The sequence below is a fragment of the Phyllostomus hastatus genome, unplaced genomic scaffold, assembly GCF_019186645.2.
Source record: "Phyllostomus hastatus isolate PE091 unplaced genomic scaffold, TTU_PhHast_1.1 phas_contig_17, whole genome shotgun sequence".
Classification (NCBI taxonomy): Eukaryota; Metazoa; Chordata; class Mammalia; order Chiroptera; family Phyllostomidae; genus Phyllostomus; species Phyllostomus hastatus.
In genome coordinates this window covers 13,928,300-13,952,817 of record NW_025333664.1, presented here as the reverse complement: position 1 = coordinate 13,952,817, position 24,518 = coordinate 13,928,300, and the positions used below count along the sequence as shown (strand labels likewise).

The window sequence follows — 24,518 nt, the reverse complement described above, 5'->3', positions numbered from 1 at the left end:
CACGCTCGCGCGCACGCACACACACACACACACACACACACACACAGAGTTCTGCCCATTATGAAACTGCATAGCCCTCATATCTAATGTCTTCGTGTTGCTCCTCCAGACTCACTCTTCGCCCTTTTCTGCCTCGCTCTCTGCCCCAGCAGGCTGATCCTTACAGATTACATCAACAGGCCCTGTTGCCTTTGACCTCTGCGTTCGTCCAAAGCTGAGTCCCGGCAAGAGATCAGAGGAAGCAAACAGTGGTGGTGAGGGGTGAGGTTGGGAATTCACTCCACTTACGCTGGGTGTTTCCCTTAACCAGAGTCGCTGCTCCTCTCAAGGTGGCCTCTTCTATAGGACAGTCCCTTCTGGTTCCTGATAATCACTTCACCCACTTGTCCTAGTGGGGCTAGGAATGGTATTATTAGCTCCACTAGTACCGTACCTCTGGATTCCTGCTCTGTTTCTACGTTCTACACACCTCTTTAAGTGAACTCTCTTTAAGTAATGATTTACCTCTTTAAGTAAACTCTCCTGGAATTATTCTAAGTTAGAATACCAGCTTTTCAGGTAGGGACTCTGGCTGATAAAGCCCCATCTATAGCATTCCAGAATTATGTATGCCTTGAATCACAGGGAGAGTGGGCAGTTCTAGATTTCGGCTCAGGAGGAGATGTGCACACAGGTAGGACCAGATGCTTCTAAAATACCAGACTCGAAAGACAAGACTTTGCTTCCCCAATAGGCCTGAAGCCGTCCCACAGCCGAGCCACTCTCCTCACACCACAGGGGAATTAAGGTTGGTTCCTAAACCCTCAGAGGAGGAGTTCTAGGTAGTGCCATACTTTAATTCCTCAGTCCAGGCTCAGTTACAAAGTCCCAGTTTTACCCCAAACTGATAATGGTGTACAACTCATCAATCTCTTAGGGATGGAGAAAGAGGAAATAGCAGACTCTCAAAGACCCCAACTTCCAACTGTTCCAAGTGTGGAGCTGGGAAACAGGACACAAGAGCTGACCCTCCCATACGAAAAGGGCTATGTTAGTCTCTGAAAGAGTAGGGAAAGAACAAGGAATAACCAACTGCCCCCAGCCTCATACCTTTCTCTCCCTCCCAGCTCCCAGGAAAACAGGACAATGAGGCCCACAGAGGGTCAGTGTGTAAGGCAGAGCTAGGACTGGATACAGGTATCTGGCTACCAGTTCAACTTCAACTATAACAGTCACCATCTCTCCCATGTGCTCTGTGCTAGCCAGTTGCCCAAAAGCATAGCAAAGGTTTAGTCCTAGCCTACTATGATGGCATTAGACGTTGGTTTGATTGACTTACGGGGTTTGGAGTGGCCTTAGCCTTCCCAAGACTAAATAACTCACAGGAAATAATCTCTTTTTACTGGGTCTCGAGACATAAAGTCAAGGACCTTGGCTCTACTGTCAGCAGCACCTGCCATGTGAAGAGGAATCTTCTAGATGCCCTGGTGAGTTGCAAAAATCATCCAATTCTTTCTTTTTTAACTTACATTTTAACTAAAAGTACCAGAGAGCTAAATATGAGGCACAAGAGAAGGGAGCTATACACAGAGCCTTACCCAGGTGTCAGAGAAGCAGCACAGTGGTGTATAAAGAGCTCAAGGTCTAGGTCACACCGACACATGTGAAACATGGGGTGAGTCCCAACCTTCCTGAGCCTCAGTTTCTTCATCGTCACGACGAGGTCACTAGCAGTGTCTACTAGCAATGATAGCATTAATTACCAGGGCTGTTCTGAGTATTGAATGACATGGTAGGAGTAACAGTTCTTGGCACAGCAGCTGGCATGCTGTGAGGGCTCAGTCAATGCTAGCGCTTAGTACCAGACCCAGCTGAATTCGCTTAAGTCTCCTCTGGCTAGAAATCAAATTGTACGGCCTTACTGGCATTTTACCTGCACTCCAGGACTTAAAAGCCTTTGTTTTCTTTTAGAGAGAAGTAGATTGCAATATTATTGAATGTAACAAAATGCTGTACTGTTAAGTAAGACCACTGAGATAAAAATATTCCATTAAATAAGACATTTTAGAACCTCCACTCAGGGGCGGGGGGTTCCATGAGGAAAGTTCAAAACGAGATTAAGCCACCAAAAAAAAAAAAAGCCAACAAAATCTTGGGATCATCTCTTAGGATCACAAAATACAGAATAAGGAAGGAGGCTCCATCTGAAGAAACCCAGGACCTGGAGTCTGGAGAGAAGGGCGCTGGGGGATGAAAGGGAAGGTGGTAGCTGCCTTCAAGTACAGGGAAGGATCCGTATGTTGTATACGGTAAAGAGTCACTTAGTGAATGGGTCAAAGGTCACAAGGCACAGACTGTAGCTTCCTGTGAGAAAGAATGTGCTCAGGCTAACAGAGAGGCCCCCACATAAGAAGAAGAGTTGGCATCACACCGGTAGGCATGATGCAAAACCCTGTGTTGTTTCCTGTCTGACCATCTGAAATCCTAATGTTTTGTCTGAACACCAGAAGCAAACAAGGTGGAACTGACAGAGTTCAGCTCCTGTACGTAAGCACTTCTCGCCCTCATAGCAATAAACCCGTGAGGGGGTAATATGGGACCACATGGAGTCCACTATTACACATACTGAGGCAGTCTTATTTCACTTGCAAGATGTCTATAGTTAAAAAATATAGAAACCCATAGTGTTTCTTCTTAAAAAATAATCATCCCAACGCCACAGCAAAAAGGCACAAGTACCACAAAATAAACAAAAAAGGCACAAGTACAACCATAGCATTATTTTGACTAATGAAGCTAAGAGTTTTCTTTAGTCAAAGGCATCTCTTCTTTTCATTCTGCTAAACTCAGAAAACTAAACACTGAAAAAAAATCAAGAAAGATTCTAAAAATCAAGCCACTTGGAAGAAAGTAATTTAACATTTTATTTTCTTTGTTCCACCTGCCAAAAAAGATAAAGTGGGTTTGGAACTGTGAGAAAGACAAAAATAAAGAATTCAAAAGGGCAGAAAAAGACATCTGAGAGAGAAACATAAGAGTCTACTGACATTAACCACCCAGAACCTCACTGAAATCCCAGTTGTGTGACTTGTACACCTAAGTGTATGTTCACTGCACTGCTCCTACCCAGTTCTCTTTTCATGCACACATTGAGCAGGTTAGCAGGAGGGAAGGCTATAAAGGCAGAAGCTCATCTTTCATTCAGCCTATTTGCTGCCTTGCACGGCTATCACAATTCAGCCCAGGAGAACATTAGTGCTCATCACCATGGAGGCAATTGTAATGTCAAACCCAGAACTGTGAGATCACAAAATGAGGGACATGTAATATGTTTTAGGGTAGGAGCAAGGGAGGTGAGAACCAAATTACCAGGCAATACAGGTCTTTGGAAGCTTTTCTGAAGCAATTAATATTCTTAAATTCTCAGATTTTTTTCCTTGCACAAGATGGAGACAATTACTAGTTCTTTTGAGTTAAATTAATTCCTTTGTTCACAGGAGATATTATACCAGAATTCACAGCCCTGAGACTCAGTGAGAAATGAATGGTCTACCAAAGGACATACAATCAGGTGTAGATACCTTCATTATAAAGTGTGGCTTTCATCTGAACTAGAGAAAGCAATCTTTGACCTAGATCACTGGTACTTTGTTGTAACTCTATCCTTCAAGTACTATTAGACTGAGGAGACAAATAAGTAAGCAGGGTGCTACCTATTGAATCCACTTTATGCTCCAGGAGAAATGGAAAAGGAGGAGCAGCCGTGCTTAACCCAGTCTGAGAGGTTAGAGAAAGCTTCCTGGAAGAGGGGGCACCTAAAATGAAGCTGGAAAGAAAAGTAGAAATTGGCTTGATGATGGAGGGAGGGGCTCTCTCTATTCAGAAAGGGACAGAGGAAACCCTGGAGGACCAAGGTTAGAAGCCTGAGGATGCTATCATTTCAGGACTGGCCAGAGGACTTGGAGACCACAAAAGGGCCACTGGATAAGGAAGCAGAGGACACAGAAGGCTAAGGAGGAGAGCATTTCAAGGCAGGAGGGGCTCATCTGACTGGATGCTAGTCAAGCCAGGGGAGGGCCAAAGGCCTAGACTTGGCCAACCATAAAGGGCCCCAGGTGCCCTTTGCCTGAAACATTTCAGAGAAGTGGCCAATGATAGAGGCCAGAGCACAGAGTTGGGTTGAGGAAGTAGAGACTGTGGATAAGGCTACTCACAGAAAGTCTGGCTAAGAACAGGGAGTGAGCTGATAGGAAATAGAGGATCAAATTTTCTTCGCTAACCTGAACTTCTCTGCTCTGAGCTCCAGACTCAGTTCTCCTCCTGAAGTTCTCCTTTTCCCTTACCATTACATTCAGTATATACTTTGGCCTTCCTTCCATCACCCATTCTCCGTACAATAACCAACCAGAGTGGTCTTTTTAAATTGTGAATGGGACTATCTTAGTCTCTACTCAAAATGTGCAGTGGTTTCCTGCTGCCCTTAGAAAAATTAACTCCTTGCCTTGGCCTGTATGTTCTTCTGTGACCTGGGCCCTGTTCCCCTCCCCAGCATCTTCTCATGCATCTCTCCCTCCCGCTGGTCCTGGACCAATCTGTTCTTCTTTCAGCCCACAAACCCTTTAAGCATGTTTCTGCCTTAGGAGCTTTGCTCAGGCTGCTCCCTCTGCCTGGAATGCTCCTCTCTTGCCCTCCCTCCTCCAACCACAGCTGCCAAAGGGTGAGTCACTTATAAAGGAACAGCCACCACAGTTCTTCCTCCGCCCTGTGTTCAGGGGTTCACCTAAAGCAACGTCAGACTCCAGGTTTTCCAGCTCTCCAGGTGGGGTATATCCAGGCTCTTACCAGCAGGGGCTTTTACAGCAAAAGACTCAAGACTTAGCTCATTTCTCGGCTGCCTATTAGTTGTGTGGCTTTTGTCAAGGCACCACCTCATCAGTTTTCTCATCTTAGAAAAGATGAACAGGGTCCAGTTCCCCAGATGTTAAAAAGCTCATCTCAGAAGGAATGTCAACACCCCAGTTTTCATTCACCTATCTCCCATGACCCGAGGGCCTCTTTCCCACATTTGTAGCACTTGTCTTATTGGAAACCAGCCCTAAGCCCCTTAGCCCTTCCCAGTCTCTGTCTATCGAGGCAGGAGGAGTGGCCTCTCTGCTCTGTCCTAGGGCTGCACAGGTCCTGCCTCACTCTCCTCAGCTTCCCCTCCACCAAGCTATGCCCAGTAAAACCCACACACCCCAAATGCACCTCCCAGCCGGTGAATGCCTCCTCTCAACCATCTCTCCTTCGGCCTTAGTCAACAGCTCCCATCCTAGGTTTGGTGCATAAAAGCCTCTCAGACAATCCTTTACTCTTTCTCTTCCCCCACGCTGCTGGCTGGGCACAGACACCCAGGGCAACCTTGGAAGCCATGAAGATGGCACAGCATCCACCAGTTGGATCCCCTCCGCCCCCACTGCTGACTGGATTTGAAGTACACCACTGCTTTAAGCCACTGGGATTTCAGCAGGAAAAGCTAAAGGAGTTCATCAACACCAAACCAGTATTATATGAAATGTTAAAGGGTCTTCTTTAAGAAGAAGAAGAGAAAAACAGAATATCAAAAATATTAGCAACAAAATGGCAATAATTACATATCTATCAATAATTGAATCTAAACAACAAAATGAGCAAGCAGAACATAAACATATTTGTAGACACAGAGAACATTTTGGCAGTTGCCATATAGGAGGGGGTTGGGTGAAAAAGGTGAGAGGATTAATAGGTAAAACTGGTAGTTACAGAACAGTCATGGGCCGTAAAGCACAGCGCAGGGAACTCAGTCAACAATATTCGAGTAACTACGCGCGTGTCAGATGGGTATGAGGTTTATCCGGGTGATCACTTAGCAAGTCATCTCTCATCACTGGGGTGTACGCCTGAAACTAATGTAATAATGTATGTCAACTGGAATTAAAAATAAATAATTATAAAAGGGACCTTAAAAATCCTCTGTACCTAACTCCTCACTTTATGAAGAAACTAAAAATAAAAAAGGTTAAAAAATAAAAGATTTCAGCAGCATTTATCAGTTATAGAAGCTAGCATTTCTCTGCGTAATACGGGCTGAATTTAGATCTCTGGAGAGCAGGGGGAGGACTCTAGTGGTAACGAAGAAAGTTTGCACGAAAACCTGGAGCTAGGGTTACTCACGGCTGATGACGCCAGCTCCGTTTATATACTTACTTATCACCTTCAAAGTATTTTAAAATACATCTTCTCATCGGTCACAACCACCACCATCATCGCTTTTGTTTTTGTTGTAATTAACAGTTTACAAATGAAAAAAGAAACAGACAGAGAAGTTAAGGTGTGTCCAAGGTCCCATAGCTTAGAAATGGAGGAGGCAAGACTGAACCACAGTTCTCCTGACTCGCGGCCCAGTGGCACTCTCGCCACAGCCTCCAGTCTCTCACAGCCACATTCTAGTGCTACAGCAGAGCTACTCCTGGCTGAAGCACAAGAGTGCTGGAATGAAACAAAGAAGATCGGTAGTCTAACAGAATTGGTTAAAGGCAGACTGCGGAGGACTTTATAAACATCAGACTGGGGAGTATAACTTACATTCCACAGACAATGAGAACAATCATCAGCCTCCACTTTCAAGCCTCACAGCAGTAATTTTATACCCACTTCTGTCTTCAAAGACCTGACTGCACCATCTCCTCTTGGCTATCAGTTGTTGCCAAAGGTTCACTTCACAAAGAAAATAGAAGCTTTTGTGATGGCAAATTTTCCAGAACCCTACTTTCTATAAACATTGCTCTATCCCCAGATAGCCTTCTTCTTGCCATGCCAAGTGAAAAAGGCATCCCTCCTCTGGCCATGCTACTGACCATCCCCGTGCACGTCCCTCCCTCCACGGAGGAGACCTAGACCAATCACTGTCCTTTCTCTCCCTTGAATCTCTGCCTTCTTCCTGTCTTCCAGCCCCATCTCTTCAGCCTCTGATGTGCTACAGTCACATAGTCCCTTTTATCCTAAAAATCATCCCTTCCTCAGGAAGCCCCAGCCCCCCTCATCCTGCTTCATTACTGAGCTCCTTCCAGAAAGGGCAGCAGCAAACACGCATTTCCACTTCATCACCATGGGTTCTCTATTCCACCCTCTGGAATGTGCCATGACACTGAAATAGACCTCTAACAACACCACCCAGGAGCTTAAGTTCACTGGGCAGAAACCAACATTTCTCTCAACCTTTTTGAGGCTGCACTCTCTCCTTCCTGAGATTCTCTCCTGCCTTGAGTTCGAAGACCCACTCTCTCCTGATCTTCCTCTCTCTGGCTACTCCTTTTTGGTTTCCTATTGGCCTCTCTCCCTCCACCTCTCCCCTTAATGTTAGTGTTTCCTGGGGTTCCATTTGGATACCTCCTCTTACCTTACATACTCTTTCCTCTGTGTGAAATCATCCATAAAAAACAGCTTCAACTGACAGCTACACACTGGTGACTTGAAAACTTACATATCCGCAGTCCAGACCACTCATGTGACCTCCCCATCCCCGGGCTACATTTGGTTGCCAGTAAGCATTTCCATGTGGATTCCATAGCATCACAAACTCAACATGGAAAAAACCACCTAAGCAGCTTGCTTACCATATTTGTTTCCCTTTGTTCTGCATTGAGTGTAAGAGCATTTGTTGAGTACTATCAGCCTGGGTTCTGCAGAGAAACAGGGCCAGTGGGATATATGTAAGCAGGTAGGTGTGTGTGCATGCATGTATGCACACACAAATGAAATTTAAGAATTTCATTTTAAGGAATTGGCTCACCTAACGATTATGGACTGGTGAGTCTGAAATCTATATGAAGGCTAGCAGGCTGAAAATTCAGGCAACAATTTGACGTTGGAGTCTTGAGCTCATACACTACTCAAAAGGACACTCTGGAGTCAGGGTCTGGCTCTCTCACCTCCATCTTCCCAGCAGGCTAAAAAATGCCTGACACAGAGCAGAAGCTCAAATATTAGCCAACGGCCAGCAGGTAGGAAGGGAAATGCTATTAAGTGAGAATGAAACAAAAGGAGGTGGAAGGCACTAAGTCATGATGGGGAAGAACTGGGAAACTTGAACAAGGGCTATGCTATAAACCAAGACACAGCCCTGCTGCGGCGTGCCTTTGCCAGGATGACCTGACCACTACAACTCTGACTGAAGGAGGACCACCACGCAGCTAGAAGCACGTCCATTCCAATACTTCATCTGCATGTCTCACCAACTCTGTGAAGTTGGCGTGGTGAAGAAAAGGCTACAGTGTATGAGTAAACTAAGGCTCGAAAAGACTTAAGGGTCTTCTCTAGGTTGCTAGAGAAAATGTCTACAATGAAAGGTCCTAGTTCCTCAGTGATATGCCCATGAGAGGGACCGTAAAATAACAGATGGTCAGAACCACAAGGGAAGCATGAAATAAATTCCAAGTTCCTTATGCACCTAAATCTGCAAAAACTAAAGATATCTTCTACTATTTACAAAGGATACTTTTTATTTTAATTATAATTCAGATCATTTTTTGTCTTGCTGCACTATAATTCCAGGTACATATTAGATTATTAGCATTATCATATATCTACTGTTGTAGTAATAAAATTTCTGGTTGTAAAATAAATATCCAGAAGCACTGTTTTCTGAAATAATGCCAATATGTATTAAATCTACAGTTCCTTTTTCAACATATTTTACTGATTATGCTATTGCTGTTGTCCCATTTCTCCCCTTCCCTCCACCCTGCACACCCTCTCCCACCCACATTCCCTCCCTTTAGTTCATGTCCATGTGTCATACTTATAAGTTCTTTAGCTTCTACATTTCCCATACTATTCCTGCCCTCCCCCTATCTGTTTTCTACCTACCATCTATGCTACTTATTCTCTGTACCTCTTCCCCCTCTCTCTTCCTCCCACTCCCCTGTTGCTAACCCTCCATGTGATCTCCATAAATCTACAGTTCTTTAGGAATGACTAAGTAGCCTATATTAACCAAGCCACCCCAAAACAACAGGTTGTCTTATTTATTAGTAAACATTAGAACTAGTGAAAATTAAAATATTTAGGCCACGTATTGCATTTGGTGATTTTCTGAAGCTATATGGCATTCTCTGAAGCCATGAAGTACTAGAAACCTCCATTAGCTATTCCAATTAAACAAGGCAAGGCTGATTACCCCCACTTACATTTGCATCTATAGTAACTTGACCTTTTCAAAGCTCTTTCTATGTACTGTCATTTCAGTATTATAAAACTTGTATAAGTCTTTTTAAAAGGTGTTTTATCCCAGTTGACAGAAAATAGAGGCAAATGCATGAGCTCATGTAATGGATAAAAGGCAAAAGCAAGACTAGAGACCAGGCCTTTCTGCCCCCTGGATGACAGCTATGCTATGAATCTATCATGGCCCCTGGCTGTGGGGCCACCAGACAGTAAGTATCATGAGACCAGAGAGACCATGTCTAACTTACTCCCCAATGGTGTCTAGCATAGTACCGGACACATACTAGGCACACAGTAAGTGCACTATTGGTGAGAAACTGAATGCATTTTCTTAGAGCTGCTTTAGTCACCAGTATGGTAAAATTGGCCATATAGCTTTGCCAAATAAGCTGGACTTAAAATGCTGTTGGCATGACCAGGACACAGAAGGAAAATACTGTCTTTCAAACCCATACATGATGATTCCCAAAGAGATCAGAATTCTGAGCCAGACAGAGCCCCATTTCAGCACAGTATGTACAGGTGATGTGGTTTTCAGCTTCCTGGAAATTTAGGTATTGAACTAATGGGACAAATGGAAGATTGAAAATAGAGCCTTGCTCTGGCCAGGTGGCTCAGTTGGTTGGAGCATTGTCTCATGCACTACAAAGGTTGTGGGTTCGATCTCTGATCAGGGCACATACATAGGTGTCAGGTTCAAGTCCCCATCCCCAGTCAGGGCATGTACAAGAGGCAACCAATCTGTTTCTCTCAGTTTGTCTGTCCCTGTCTCTCTCTCTCTCTCTCCCCCCAATCCCCTCACTCTCACTAATGTCAATAAACATATCCTCAGGTGAGAAGGAAGTGGGGGGGGGGGGGAGGAAAGGAAAGTAAAGGAAAATAGAGCCTTAAGAGAGGAAAGGAAAAATTGCCAGATTTCAGGCATAATAACTATTTGCAACACTGGCAAACTGTGCAATGGTCCAGCTGTAGCTAACTTACATGCAAAGAAATGGGACTGCTAAAGGAGAGAGGATCCACCCAGAGGGGCACACATCAGCGAGAGGAAAACTGCTCTGTGGTAAGGAGAGATATGGCTTTGAGGCAGGACAAGCCCAGAAACAAGGCACACAGAGGCCTGGGGGCAGGGAGAGAAACTCTGGGCAGGCAGGGCTTCACAGCCTTGCTGTGAACCCCTCTTGCTTAGCTAGAGTAAGTGAGAACGAGGAGGAGCTGGCTCCCTTCAGTTTATTACGGCCCCAGCCCACAGCGCTCTCCCGCCCTCACTGCCAACCACCCCTGAGAAAGACATTCAGGAATGAGATGGTGAGAGGTCGAGAGGCCTCCTGCCTGGCAGACTACTCCTTTCCTGTGAGGGCCTCACCATCGTCACTTAGAGCTCCATCTTCCCCCAAACCCTAAATCGTGCATTAAAACACATACCTTCCATTATTCTGATTTCCTATTCACCACCACTTGAGACATTCACTATGATCCCAAATTATTTTTAAGGGCTTTCATAAAAGCCCTTGTCCATCATACTTCCTTTATTATTTCATATGTTAATTACAAAGACAAGTTATCCAAAATAATTGAGAAATGAGGCATTCTGGATTAGTGAAAGCTAATTCATTCAGCACCAAAATATTTCTGTAGTCTTACCAAAATACAGGATGCCTTAGTAAACAGAGAATATCGAATATAATCATTCAATATTCTACCCAGCCTTCAAGGTGCAATCTAATTACAAACACTCCCACTGAAAGCACCCACTGATCCCCACCCACCACTTCCACCCGCCACTAGAAAAAACCTCTTTTGTCTGTGATCCCACATTCTGATTATACCTGCTTTGTAGCGCACAGCATGTTCTGCCTGAGGTGAGAGACTTAAATGCACCTTGTCTAACTTTTAAAAAAATAAGTTCCTTGAGACTAGAGACCTTCCTTTTTAACCCCAAGGGGCCTAGTTCACAACAGGCACATAAACACTTCACAAAAGGAATACTCCAATGTGATTCAAACATTATAAGGAACACTGGAATAAAGCAGAAACTTCAAGAGTTCCTGAGCTCCGCATAGGGCAGGAAAGTGTGATATTAGGGAACATGTCACTATCATTAAAATACTCATTGGCGTCTGGATCAGTATTTCCCAGCTTTAGAAGAAAATGTCTAACGGAAAAAATACTCTGAACTCCAATTAAAAAAATAGAATTACTTTTTAAAACTCTCAACTTGCAAACTGAAAGTTCTGGTTGAGTTGGCACTGCTGACCCTCCGCTGCCACATTTTCTAGGTCTCAGGACGCGCATTCAAGCGGCTCCCTGCACTTCACCAGGGAGATGAGTCGGCGAGTGGAAGGATGCGGTAAGTGAGAGGAATATAACCGAGACGCCATGCCATGTTTGGCGCCCCATTCACCAGTTTGAGAGCCAGGCTTCACAGGGCCAGCAGTGCTCAGAGGAAGTTAGAAATGGAACACATGCTGCAGCAAATCAAGTTTTAGGCTCAAGGTCCATAGCAACCACTTCTAGCAGGGCTGACAGCATTCTTTTCCCGAAGCTTTATTCAGTGTTTGGGTGGAACACTGCACCTCAAACTCACAGCCTCCTTACTGGCAATAGCGGATTCTAATTGGCCAGCTGAGAACAGCTACCTCCCAGCTTCCCTCTCCAGCAGCTATTGTTTTGCAGGGTTCCTCTTCCTTGTCATGAAAAGGAACAGAAGTTTCTCGGAGAAAATAGGGAGAATGGGAGGGTAGCGCTACTGGCATCATGATACTAAGTATCTAATCATGTCCATGGCCTCTTGGGGGAAACTGCTTGCCTTTGGCTTGTCATGGAGTAAATATGTTTTTTAAATAAAGATAATTTTCAAAGTTTATTTGAAAATCCATAATTATAATGGAACATCTTAACATATTTTTCTCAGGAAATGAAAAACAATATTTGTTGGCATACAACAGCTTGGAAACAGTTAATAAATTTTTTTTATGAAACACCTAGAGAGGTGTTCATTTGTTCAGCAACAAAAGACACTCTGCATACTTTTAATCACAATCAAACATAATTGAACACAAAATGAGGGATTACATTCAGCTACAAGTAACAGGACACACCCACCATCTTCCCTACAGAGGGAAGGTCTAGGTCAGGGCAGCCACTGCACCTGCAGCGGGGAAACAAACTCCCAGTCCTCCTCGCTCACTGCACCACTGTGGACAGCAGGGCCAATCAGAAAAGCACACTCACTAGCATTGCTAAGTGCGTAAGATGTTTCCTATTCAAATTAGACCTTACACAGGTGCAATCTAGAGAAGACAGGACTCAGATATAAGCATAAAAGTTTGAATTAGGTTCCTGCTGGACACAAGAGGGCCTGCAGAAAAATCCAAGCTCTGACGGGTCTTCGATGTGGACCTTGTGAAGAAACCAATGCAAAGCGACAATATCAGACACTCGGTGGTGGTTTCGATTGGAAGGTCAAAGAATCCAGATAATAGGTTGGAAGATGGCGTTCCCATAGCCACTATGTGTGTGTGTCTGTCTGTCTGTATTGTATGGTGGCTCCAAAATCTGATTAGTGCCTTCTTCATTTTTGCCTTCCAATCTCATGCAAGTGTTAGAATTCATGAATTCTAACCTGGAAGCACATTGAAGATGGATGTTGGAAAATCAAGTTCCTAACATTACCCCCAGGGAAGAATGTCTCCAACTCTAGATTTTGTTGACCTATCACAGATCCCTCATCTTAAATCAAAATTTATTCACCAAATACCAGCCAAAAAAAAAGAAGGAGAAGAAGAAGACGACAAAAGTACAAGGCCAAAAATTAAAATGTTTTGCATGAAACTATATTCTTTCATAACTTTGCCATACATAGAATTTATTCCAATTATTTGTTAGTATGGAAAACAGAAAAAGGCTCCTATTCCCAATCCCCCAAAAAAGGAGCTGTGTCAGAGGGAAAGGCAGAATAGAGAGAATGGACTAGGGATATAAAGGACCTCCACAAGGTCACTTGGCAAACCCAAATACCAAACGGTCCTTTTTCAATGGCCCCTTAACACAGAACAAATAAAGCATTATAAAGAGATACCTAACCTAACTGCGTATAAAAATACACTTCAATTCACCCGTAAATCTAACCGGCTTCAAAGTGGAGAGAAAACATTATTAAATGTTTGAAGGGAAAAGCACTACCTATTAATCTATGTACTATTGTTGAAAGAAAATGCTCTGAATTATCTCACATAAATAGTCACTTCTGAAATTAGTAGAACTTCTCAGACCAGTGATGTACTTATACACAGAGATTCAATACACACAATATATCTACTGCATTAATAAGAACTTCCATGTTGAAAGTTCTCTGTCACATTGTACATGGCTTAATTTCTACCAGGCTTTCTCCTGTTACTTACATTTCTATTTTTTTTTCCATGGGCGTCTTCACAAATAATGGTGTGTGCCAATTTAAGTCTCTCACACTGTTTACATTCGAGAGGTTTTACCCAGTGAGTCCTTCCATGTGTTGGAAAGGAACTAGGGTAACCGAAGCCTTTCCCAAATTCTGCAATTCTGCAAGGTTTCCCTTCAGAAGACATTGTTACATGTCTTCAAAAATCTGTGTGATAAATGAAGCCTTTTCCACATTCCTTACGTTCTTGGGGTTCCTCTCCAAAGAGTCCTTTCCTGTGTTTGTAAGGAACTGGGATCTCAGAAGGCTCCATCAGTGCTTGCATTCAGACAGGTGGTCTCCAGTGAGGTTTCTTTCATGGTTTTGAAGCTCTCTGGGATACCCAACTGCTTCACTACATTTTCACATTCACATTCACATTCACATTCACATTCACATTTCACTACATTTCTCTCCAGTGTGGTTTCTTTCAAGTTTTTGGAGAGAACTGAGACAACTAAATGCTTCACTACATTGTTCACAAATGCAGGGAATGTAAGAATTCTCTCCCCAGCTTGAGCTGTGTTTTCAAGGAACTGTGACCTCTGTTGGTTTCACCACATCACTTACTTCCACGGGGTTCTCTCCAGTGCGTGTCCCTCTGTCTTCGCACGGTGCTGGAGTGTCTTCAGGCTGTCCCACACGGCTCACATTCTCGGGGTTTCTGCCTGGGGGATTCCTCCTGTGTTTGAAACCTTTGATAACACCTGAAGGCTTTCCCACATGCCTCACTTTTGCAGGGCTTCTCTCCAGGGAATTTTCTTTCATATCTTCAAAAATGATGATAACAGGTGAAGGCTTTTCCACACTCCTTACACGCGCAGGGCTTCTGTCCAGTGTGACTTCTTCCACGTTTTTGGAAACCTAGATGAAACTCAAAGTTTCGGCACATCGCTTACATTACAGGGCGTCTCGCCTGCATGAGTTCTTTGGTGTGTTTGTAAGGCACTCTGGTATATGTAGGTTTTGCCACACTGTTTACATTCACAGTGAGTTTACATTCACTGTGCTGTGAGTTCTTGCATGTATTCGAAGAAAACTGAGGCAACTTTGCTACATTTTTTACATTCACAGGGTTTGTCTCCTGTGTGAGTCCTTTCGCATGTTTGAAAGTTTGATGCATCTCTAGACTTCCATATTGTTCACATGGATCCAGTTTCTCTCCATGGGCGTTCTCTCATGTATCTGAAGGGATGGTGAAAAACTAAAGGTTTCGCCATATTCCTTACATTCACAGGTCTTCTCTCTATTGTATTTTATTTCATGTTTTTCAAAACCATTGGAGAAAACTGAAAGCTCTCCCAGATACATTACATACATATGGCTTCTCTCCATGATTCTGATACTCATATGGCTTGTGTCCAGTTTGACATCTGATGTGAATGTTATGGGATGAATAATGAATAAAGATTTTCTCACACACATACACATGCACACGCACACGCACACACACTGTATTCCCATGGTTTTACTCCAGGAAGAGCTTTCTTGTTCAGAGAGGTTTAGAATAAGGTTCATGTTTTCTTCACACTGACTACCCTCTTTCCCACCACACATTCTATCTACCACATGACTTCATTTCCAGATTTCCCGGGTCTCCCAGAGTCCTTCCTACAGAGGCTACAATGTGAAAGAAACTGCAACAACACAGCCACAAGGGCCTCGAAGGACAGGCAACTCTCCCTGAGCTCAGCTGGAGAGAGGAGGGAGTAAATGGTTTTTTAATCCAGTATCTCCAGAGACAGAATTGTGCCACATATGTTAATTTTATGGATAACTGAGGCAACAGAACATGCAACGTTATGATGAAAAGCTTTCTAAAATGTACTACTTACTTCTGAACCAAATCATAATTTGATCTATTCTTGTTGAACAGAATAACAATGATGATTAATTACTGTATTCAGAGACCACTGAGGCTAACAAGACTGCTATATTTTGAATTATTTTGTATAACATTTCTGCCTCTTTCATCACCAGCTAGCTGTCTCTTCTTGCTTTTGTCAGTGTGCTTGCCCGTAATGGAGGGTCCCTCAGTTCATAGCTTCTGATACCAGAGAGACCTAGAAAGGCAGTCTGCAAAGGGTCACGGACTGAGGCTCATTCCCATGTCTCAAGCTTTGGACCCAGGCAGTTGGCTTCCAGACCCCACGTTTTCATCCACTACAGCTGAACTCCCGAAGGGGCTTAATTATGAAGAACTACCAGCTGTGTATGTTGAGGGGGGAGGGAGTAAAAATATACATTCTCAGTCCCCTCTCCTAGAAATCTAATTCAGTGGGCCTGGGATGGAGCCTTGAAATCTGTATTTTTAACATACACCCTCAAATTACTTTCATGACCAAGTTTAACCAATACTAAAAGTCATCAGTGCTGCCCATTGGGGTAAGGATTCCTTCAGAAGCAAGACGAACCTGGGCCAGCCTTGTAATCAATCAAGCTTCCAGCTCACTGCTCTCCCGTGGCCCTCAGGCAAAATCCCCTGATCTGCTGAGACTCCTGCAGGCTGGCCATCACACTTCTCATTGCTGGTACTTCATTCATTGAAGACCCGGCACACCTTCCTTCTCTCCACCCCAAATGTCCTGGCATCCTTCTGATGGTTTCTCTGACCACATGGACAACCCAAACTCTCCAGCTCTCGATTACCCCTTGACTTCACTGATCTTCACTGAGTTCATTCACTTCAGCCATTCACATCAGTGGCAAAACCCGGGAGCCCGGCACATCCAGTAATTATTGCTCCCACTCTGAAATCTTCCACTCACGTGTTCCTTCCCAACCATATCCTCCCATTACTCTAACACTGCAATATACCCATTCCCTGACTTCATCAACACCTCTGGTCCTCTTCTCCTCCCCATCCAGCCTAGACACTGTTACCTATCGTGTTAATCACTCCCTGGCCAATACCCTCAGTTCCTCGGCTCTACTCCTTCTGCTGCTCACCCCTTGCAAATCCCAACCCTGGCTCAATCCAACTATACATCTTCTTTGCTCCTAAAATCAGGCAGTTGCCTGCTACTGGTGTCCCGATTAATCCATGGTCTCCTACCTCAACAGAGCCCTACATACTGCCTGGAGGTCACAGACATTGCCCCAAGGTCACTCTTCTTCCTGACCTCAATTGTATGTCAAATCTCCTTGTTTTTTCTCTGATCTCTTCCCACTTTTAGCAGAAAACCTCACCCTGTTTCACAGAGATAATGGAAGCCACCAGTCTGGCACTTGTTCATAAGCCCAGAAAATACAACTGTGCCCACATATTTCATCATAAGGTCTGTTGCGCCTACTGCATCTGTACTAGGCTACTGTTTGTTTGGGTATATGAAGGGAGCTCCTGGTGGTAATTCTTCCTGAAGTATGCAGTGATGGTGATGAGCGCCTTTCTGGTGAAAAGTATAAAACTAACCAGCCTCTCAAAAATGGCCAGCTTCTCTAAAGATCTCTCTATCCTGAGAATCTTCCTTAGGATAGGAAGGAGTTTAAAAAAAGAAAGAAAGCTGTCTTGCCTACAGACATTTAACAAGTTGAAATCCAAACAGAAAGTCGCTACACAACAATACAGTAATTATAAATCCCAAGCCAAATAGTCAATTCCCTGATAGTTTTTATAAATTCAAAACCAGAGTCAGTGAAACAAATACCATTATGATCTGTTTTTCACTCTTACCAGAACTCTAATTTGTTGATGGGGCTACAGGTCTTTTCCTGGGGGCTTTTCCCCCCTCCTTATAATATTAAGCTAATATTGATTTGTGTGTGTGTGTGTATAATTATGTTCCTCACAATGACCCTGTGAGATAAGAACTGTTATTTTTCTCCATTTACAGCTGAAAAAACATACCTAGACATGTTAAGTAATTTGCCCAAGGGCTTACAGCTGAAAGTGGCAAAGGTAAAATTAAAACACAGAGCCTGAACATAAATTAATCTATGTGCTTTGGCATAGTGGTTATTACCAGAAACTTCCCAGGAAATGCAAAATCCAAACCCAAGCATTCTGATTTTTTATACTCCAATATATGCTTAGAAATAAAAACATAAGGGATCATAAATATTAATATTATTGCACATTTCATATTCATTCCTTCCTATAGGTATATCAGAAGGTAGTAATGCATAAGGGGGCATTTCTATAGTCATATCATATAGATTCCAATCTTAGCTCCAACACTTTCTTAGCTGTTTAACTTTAAAAATTACTTAACTTTTGTGGCTGATGTGGCTCATTGGATTGAGTGCTGGCCTGTGAACCAAAGGGTCGCTGGTTCAATTCCCAGTCAGGGCACATGCCTTGGGTTGCGGCCAGGTCCCTAGTAGGGTGTGTGCAAATGGCAACCACACACTGATGTTTCTCTCCCTCTCTTTCTCCCCCATTTCCCCTCTCTCTAAAAATAAATAAAATCTTTAAAATTACATAAAATTCAAAATAAATAAATAAAAATGACTTAACTTCTCTCAGATCAATTTTCTCAACTAAAAATAGAAATCATGTAAAACCATCACCACCTTGGTTAAAGGCTCTCTCAGATATTTATTTGTTTATTTTTAAATATTTTTCTTTCCTTTCCTTTTGTTTATATTTTTCTTTTTAATTTTTTTATTCTCCCCAATATTGAGAGATATGAGTGAATACACTTAGCAATGGACCTGGCACAAAGTGAGTCTCAAAACGCCCTGGCTGGGTTGCTCAGTTGGTTGGAGCGCTGTCTCATACACCAAAAGGCTGTGGGTTTGATCCACCCTGCCCCCTTCCCTGTTGGGGCTTGTGCAGGAAGCAACCAACCCATCGATGTTTCTCTCTCACATTCTCTTTTTCTCTTCCCCTTCCTCTCTCTCTAAAATCAATAAAAACCTATCCTTGGGTGAGAATTTTTTTCAAAAGTAAGTCTCAAAAAGAGTTACCTGTTATAATAATAACTATTCAAAATATACAAAGGCCCTGCATCTATTGGATTGTAAGCAGAGCACCAGGTACCAGGACTGCACAATAAACAGGACAAAGTTTCCTCTGCCTTTGTAGATCTTGCAGTCTACTGAGGGAGTAGACAATAAAGAAGAAGACAAACATATAAATGAAATACTTGGAATGTCAGCTAAGCAGGAAATTTACATGTACTGTAGAAGGGCTGAGCAGGACAGGCCCTCTGCGGGGTATTTTGGCTGAGACTGAAGTTCGAGAAGGATCCTTCTATGAGAAGAAAGGGGCTGGGGGCTGCCGGGCAGGGAGAAGGTCTACAGAGGGGCACTTGGCATCTCTGTTGCAGCCCCATGAGGGACTGAGGGGGCTCCAACCTGACAGGAGCATGGTGAGCAAGGACAGGAGGCTGGAGAGGATGACAAGGGCTGGACACCTCAGTGTAAGAAGTGCAGACATGGGCTAACTGCTGCAGGGAGCCACCGAGCAGGGGGCTGACGTGCCTGGTTTATGTTTTTGGTAGGGTCTCTCTGGCTGTACAGGGGAGCATGGGTTAGGAGAGGGTAAGAGTGGAAGCTAGGTACCGCAATAAAAGGTAGGGATCCAGCTGAGGATGGTGGGTGGATTAGGAGTGGGGAGGGAATGAAGGATCTGTGGTGTTCTGGCAGGTAGGCCAACAGGCCACATTGACAGATTGAACATGGGGTGAGGAATCAGGAAGAATCAAAGATGACTTTCAGGTGTCTGGCCTGAACAATGAGTGAGTAGTAGTGACAAAAAGACAGGGAAGGCTGGAGGAGAGGGGAGGAAGGGGTCAGAAATGAGAACACTAATTTGGAAGTGGTCGGTTTTGGATATGTGGACTTTGAGATCACTGTGAGGCAAGTGAGTCAAGATAATAGGAGGGCTGTAGCTGAAAATGCAAGTCTGGAACCAGAGAAAGGCCCAGGCAGGAGGTGTAACTGAGGGAGTCATCTGTATCCAGAGGATATTAAAGTCCTGGGAATAAATGAGATCATTTAGGGAGAAAATATGATGAGAGAAGGGAGGTAATCAAATGACAAAGGACATAATAAAAAATCACTTGGTAATCTAAAACTGAACATAGTACTGTAACCCATACAAAAACACAGAGAAGTACTCCAAATATGTTCTCAATAAATGCCTGTAGGAAAATTAAAAACAAATTCTTAACATATTCCCTTTAGGCCTTTAAAAGAATAAAATTTTCATTTAGGATTTTTTCCACAAGTTCTTGTATATTTGGGTCATAAGAAAAATAATCTAGCCCTGGCTGGTGTGGCTCAATGGATTGAGTGCTGGCCCTGCACCAAAGGGTCGTTGGTTCAATTCCCAGTCAGGGCACATGCCTGGGTTGTGGGCCAGGTTCCCAGTAGGGGACTTGCAAGAAGCAACCACACGTTGATGTTTCTCTCCCTCTCTTTCCTCCTCCCTTCCCATCTCTCTAAAATAAATAAATGAAATCATAAGAAAAAAAAAGAAAAATAATCTGGCCCTGACCGGTTTGGACTCAGTTGGGCATTGTCCACAGAGCACAAGGTTGCCAGTTCGATTTCTAGTCAGGGCACATGCCTGGATTGCGGCTTCGGTCCCCAAGTAGGGGTGCCTACTAGAGGCAACTGATTGATGTTTCTCTCTCACATTGATGTTTCTCTCCCTCTCTCTTCCTCCCTTGCCCTCTCTCAAAAATTAATAAAATCTTTTTAAAGAAAATGTTTTGACCCTGGCTGGTATAGCTCAGTGGACTGAGCACGGGCCTGCAAACCAAATGGTTGCCAGTTCAATTCCCAGTCAAGGCACATGCCTGGGTTGCAGGCCAGGTCCCCAGTGGGAGGCATGTGAAAGGCAACCACACATTGATGTTTCTCTCCCTCTCTCTAAAAATAAATTTAAAAAATATTTTTTAAATGTTTTGAAAATAAAAAAATATTTGAAGTTCTCCGCATGGATTGTGTTCAGAGGGATCCTTTTCCTTAAGAGCAAAAGCAAGGGTTTTTTCAAAAACTCACTAAAACTACAAGTAACCTACTTGAAATTCAAGGCTTTAAAAAGCTTACTCTCATTCTATGTCCTCTCTGTAAACATTCTACCTTAAGATTCAGTTTTTCCCATTCTTATAATAAAAATGCAATGATATGTTTTATTACTGATGTCATTTTGTCCTGAAAGATGAAACTGGTCCTGTTGAACAGTTCAAGAGTCACATGAGAGATAAAATGCCCAAGAGATCAAGGATTTATTTTAAAATGTTGAAAAACAAGAACAAAAACCTTAACTATACCTGTTAGCCATCCAAAAACTGATAAGCAAGGCACTGAAAAGGGTAGAATTGCCAGGAAAAAAAATATGTAAGTGTAACAGCTACTCCTCAAATGAAAACACATCAAAGCTGTAATTACATCTCTGGGTATCTGTTAACCCCAAAAACTCACTACGTTCTTGAGGTTTATACTCTCACTTAAGAACCACCCAACTGAAATCACAGTTGTAAACATTACTGAGGCACTTTATACGTTTCAGAGATTTCCACTGAGACACAAAGGTTGGTGTATTAGAAGGAAAGTCAGTAATATTTGCCAAAAACGTTCCTTATCTCAATTGTGAAGTTAAATCAAGACTAATTCTTTTTTACAATCGAGGCTCACTTTGTAAAATTCTTCTTCTCAGATATGTAAAGGACAGGGCTATGCTGACTTTTAAGGGATTGTTATCCCATTTCATGATCTAGCTACATAAAAGCCTAGGAGGTCACCAGGAAGGTCACGTGAATAGATGGATAATGAGCATTCATTCATTCATTCACTCAACAAATGTTGATTAAGCACCCAGGATGTGTCAGGTGCTCTTCTGGGCCCTCAGGTTCTATCAGTGAAAAAGTCTCACATTTCTGGGTTAATAGGGGGAAGAGATGATAAAATAACAAATAACTCCGTATGTATTTACCAAGCGGTGGTAAGTGCTATGAAGACAAGTGAGGTGGGTTTAAGGAGGATTGGAGAATGGAATGTATTGTACACACAGTAGTCAGGGAAAGGCTGATGGTTATATCTGAGCAGAAACCTCCAGCCAGAACTCTCATACCCAGGAAACAGAGTTCTAGGTAGAGGGAACAGCAAGTGTAAAGGCACTGAAGATTGTAAGGCATAGCAAAGAGATCTGTCCAGCAGGGCTGAAAGTGAGGACGGGGAGCAGCCCAGCAGGCAAGGACTTCAGATTATACTATATAACAAGAAGCTATTCAATGCTCTAAGCAGAGGTTCTAACTTTTTAAAAAGATCACACAGGGAATGTAAGTTCTTACTCATAAAAACAAACCAAATAGATACCTCTCATAATCTATTTATAAGTAAAAAAAAAAAAACAATAAAACAATCTTATAGTATGGTTGCATTTTTTGTAAGAAAAAATACTAACACATGGGAACAAACGATTAAAAAAGATAAATACCAAACTGGATTACTTATGGTTTGTGGGACAGTGAATTTTTCCTTAGGCTTTTCTGCCTTACACATGAATCACTTTTGAAACTTTTAATGTTATCTTAAGAGGGAAAAAAAAACCCACTCCCACCGTGAAACTGCCTCAGTCTGAAATCTTAATTATGAAAAACCGAAAAACAAAACACAAGAGAACGTTTCTCCAAAAATTACCCGACTGCCCATGCAATGTTTGCCTGTCGTGGAGCACTGCACAGATCAAGCGGCTGCTCCATGTATCAAGGTCACAAAACCCACTTGGTTAATATGTTTATCATTACATAGTAGCTCTGTCCTCTAAAGCAACTTTGATTACCATCTTTCCACCGCAGCAATAGAAAGCCCTTTTCATTAATTTCCTAAGACTCTTTGATACTATTTTGCTGCTTCTGGATTTTTCCACTGTATGTCTCTTAGAAACAAATTAAGCCCAAATAAGTTGTTCCAGCTAATGAAGTGCGCTTTTGGTTCTTTCCCCATGGTTGAGAATTATCCGGCAAAATACCAAATCGCTCTGGGATGCATTTTCTCTTCGTTTTGAAATACTGCAATACTAAGTTACTACAAATAAAGAACATCAAGATAACAACATAGGAGAACATGTATATAAATGGAAACTGCAGTAATCCCTTTTTAAAGTGAGAATGTGTAGAGGTCTCATGAATAAATATACTGTGTGTTCACGTAACCCAGATAAAAACAGAAAGTAGTTTGGCCTCCCGCCCCCTCTGCCTAACCCCCCCCGCCATCACAGAACAGCTTCTCCCAGGGCGCAAGCCCAAGGCAATCACAGCTCAGAAATGCAAACCACTCGACTCCAAGTGACTCCAGCTCTCACCCAGGCACCTGAGCGCCGCATCCCACCCGCTCCGCAATCACTTCCAACAAGGTTCCCTGAATGAAAATCCCAAGCCCAGAAGGTTTCACTAGCCCCAAACTCCGCTCACACTCCACTCGTGGAATCCGGGAACGTGGCGCCCGGGTCTTCTGTTCCCGCGTGGCCAAACGAGGGTCCCAGGGCTCAGGATCCTACTGGACGCCAGCGGGTCGAGTCTGGGTTCACTCGCCTCCCGGAGGCAGGAGCCAGCCCATCTCCGCGGGGCAAACCGGCTGGCGGGAGTTGCAGCAAGTGGCTCTGGCCTCCCAGCATCTCCGCCTCACGTCCATCAAGCCGTCCCCCGCGCTCCCCTCCCTGCTCTCGGGTGCACACGCCGAGCCCACCCGGCGCACCCTCGGACACACACCCTCACTCGGCAGGAGGGCATCGGCAGACCCCCACTCCCCCTCCACACCCCCCTGGTTGCTCCTTGCGCAGCTGTCTGCCTGACGGGAGCTACGGTAACCCCCCGGGAGCGGGGGCACCCCGCGCCCCCAGGACGCCCTAGACTTGAGCTGGGGGAGGGGGTGATGACAGATGGGCGAAGGGCGGGGCTTCGGGGGGAAGGGGCGGAGCCTCCCAGCATGGGGGTGCTGGCGGCTGACAGAAAGACCCAGGGCAGCCGCGGGCGGGAGGGGTTGGCGGGCACTACGGACAGGGCTGAGGGTCAGGCGTGGCGGGAAGGAGCTCGCGCAGACACAGAGGGCTGACAGGCAGAGAGACACACCGACACGGGAACTGACACTCGCGGGGAGCACACGGGGCCGGCGGGCCACGGCAGGCGCTCACCTGGCAGCTGCGGCGGCGGCGCCCGCGGCCGGGCCGCTCTTGCCGCGCTCCGGGCCTCCCTCCTGGCGGCCGGCCGGCGGGCCGGCGCAGGCCCCGCTGAGGCGGCGGCGGCGGCGGCGACGCCGGCGACGCCGGAGCCGCGGACTGCTGAGCGGCGGGGACGCAGCTGCACCAACCGACTCCCGGCCACTCGGCTGGGCTCGGCTGTGCTCGGAGACGCCCGGCTCCGCTCGGCCCCGCTCGGCTCGGCTGGGGGCGTGGTCCGAGGCCCCCGCCCAGGCCGCCCTTGGCTCCTGGTGGGCGGGTCTTTCGCGCGGGCGCTAGCCCCCTGACGTCGCAGTGAGCAGACCTCGCCCCTCTGGCGCATGCGCGGGCTTCCGTCCCGCTTTTCCCCGGCAGGCAACCTGAAGCGGGTGGGAGAGTAGGGGCAGGGGCGGATGCTGCGGCCCCAGAGGTTCCCGGCTTTTGTACTCCATATCCTGGTCTTTCCAGAGAAACAACTAAGGAAGGCCACGCCAGGTTACACTTTCAAAAGGAAGTGGGCAGGGCAGGGGCCAGAGGCCGTCCCCTCCCCCTCCCCTAGTCCGGCGTTTCCCAACGTGGGTCACCTGGGGAGTCAGCCTTTCTTTTATCCCACCAACCAGCACGTCACTGCAGTTTTGAAACTCGCCTGTTTCTTAAACAGATCAACAACTTCTGATAACTGCTTTCCTTAACAATCAATCTTCAGGCACTTGAGAACTATAAAGCATCAATTAGTGCCTTCAGGTACGG

General features: G+C 44.7%; 1 protein-coding gene across 4 annotated transcripts in view; it reads right to left on the bottom strand.

The window, feature by feature from the left end:
- Positions 1 to 23,960, bottom strand: part of ZHX3 (zinc fingers and homeoboxes 3) — a 107,712-nt gene extending 83,752 nt beyond the window's left edge. For 2 of the 4 annotated variants that reach the window (XM_045833654.1, XM_045833657.1), the window contains exon 1: positions 23,745 to 23,960. The gene's annotated coding sequence lies outside the window, so the exon portion shown is untranslated. Of the gene's footprint in view, positions 1 to 23,025; positions 23,405 to 23,744 lie in introns of those variants that run through there. The other 2 variants (XM_045833653.1, XM_045833655.1) reach the window with 1 other exon arrangement.
- Positions 23,961 to 24,518: the final 558 nt, after the last annotated feature.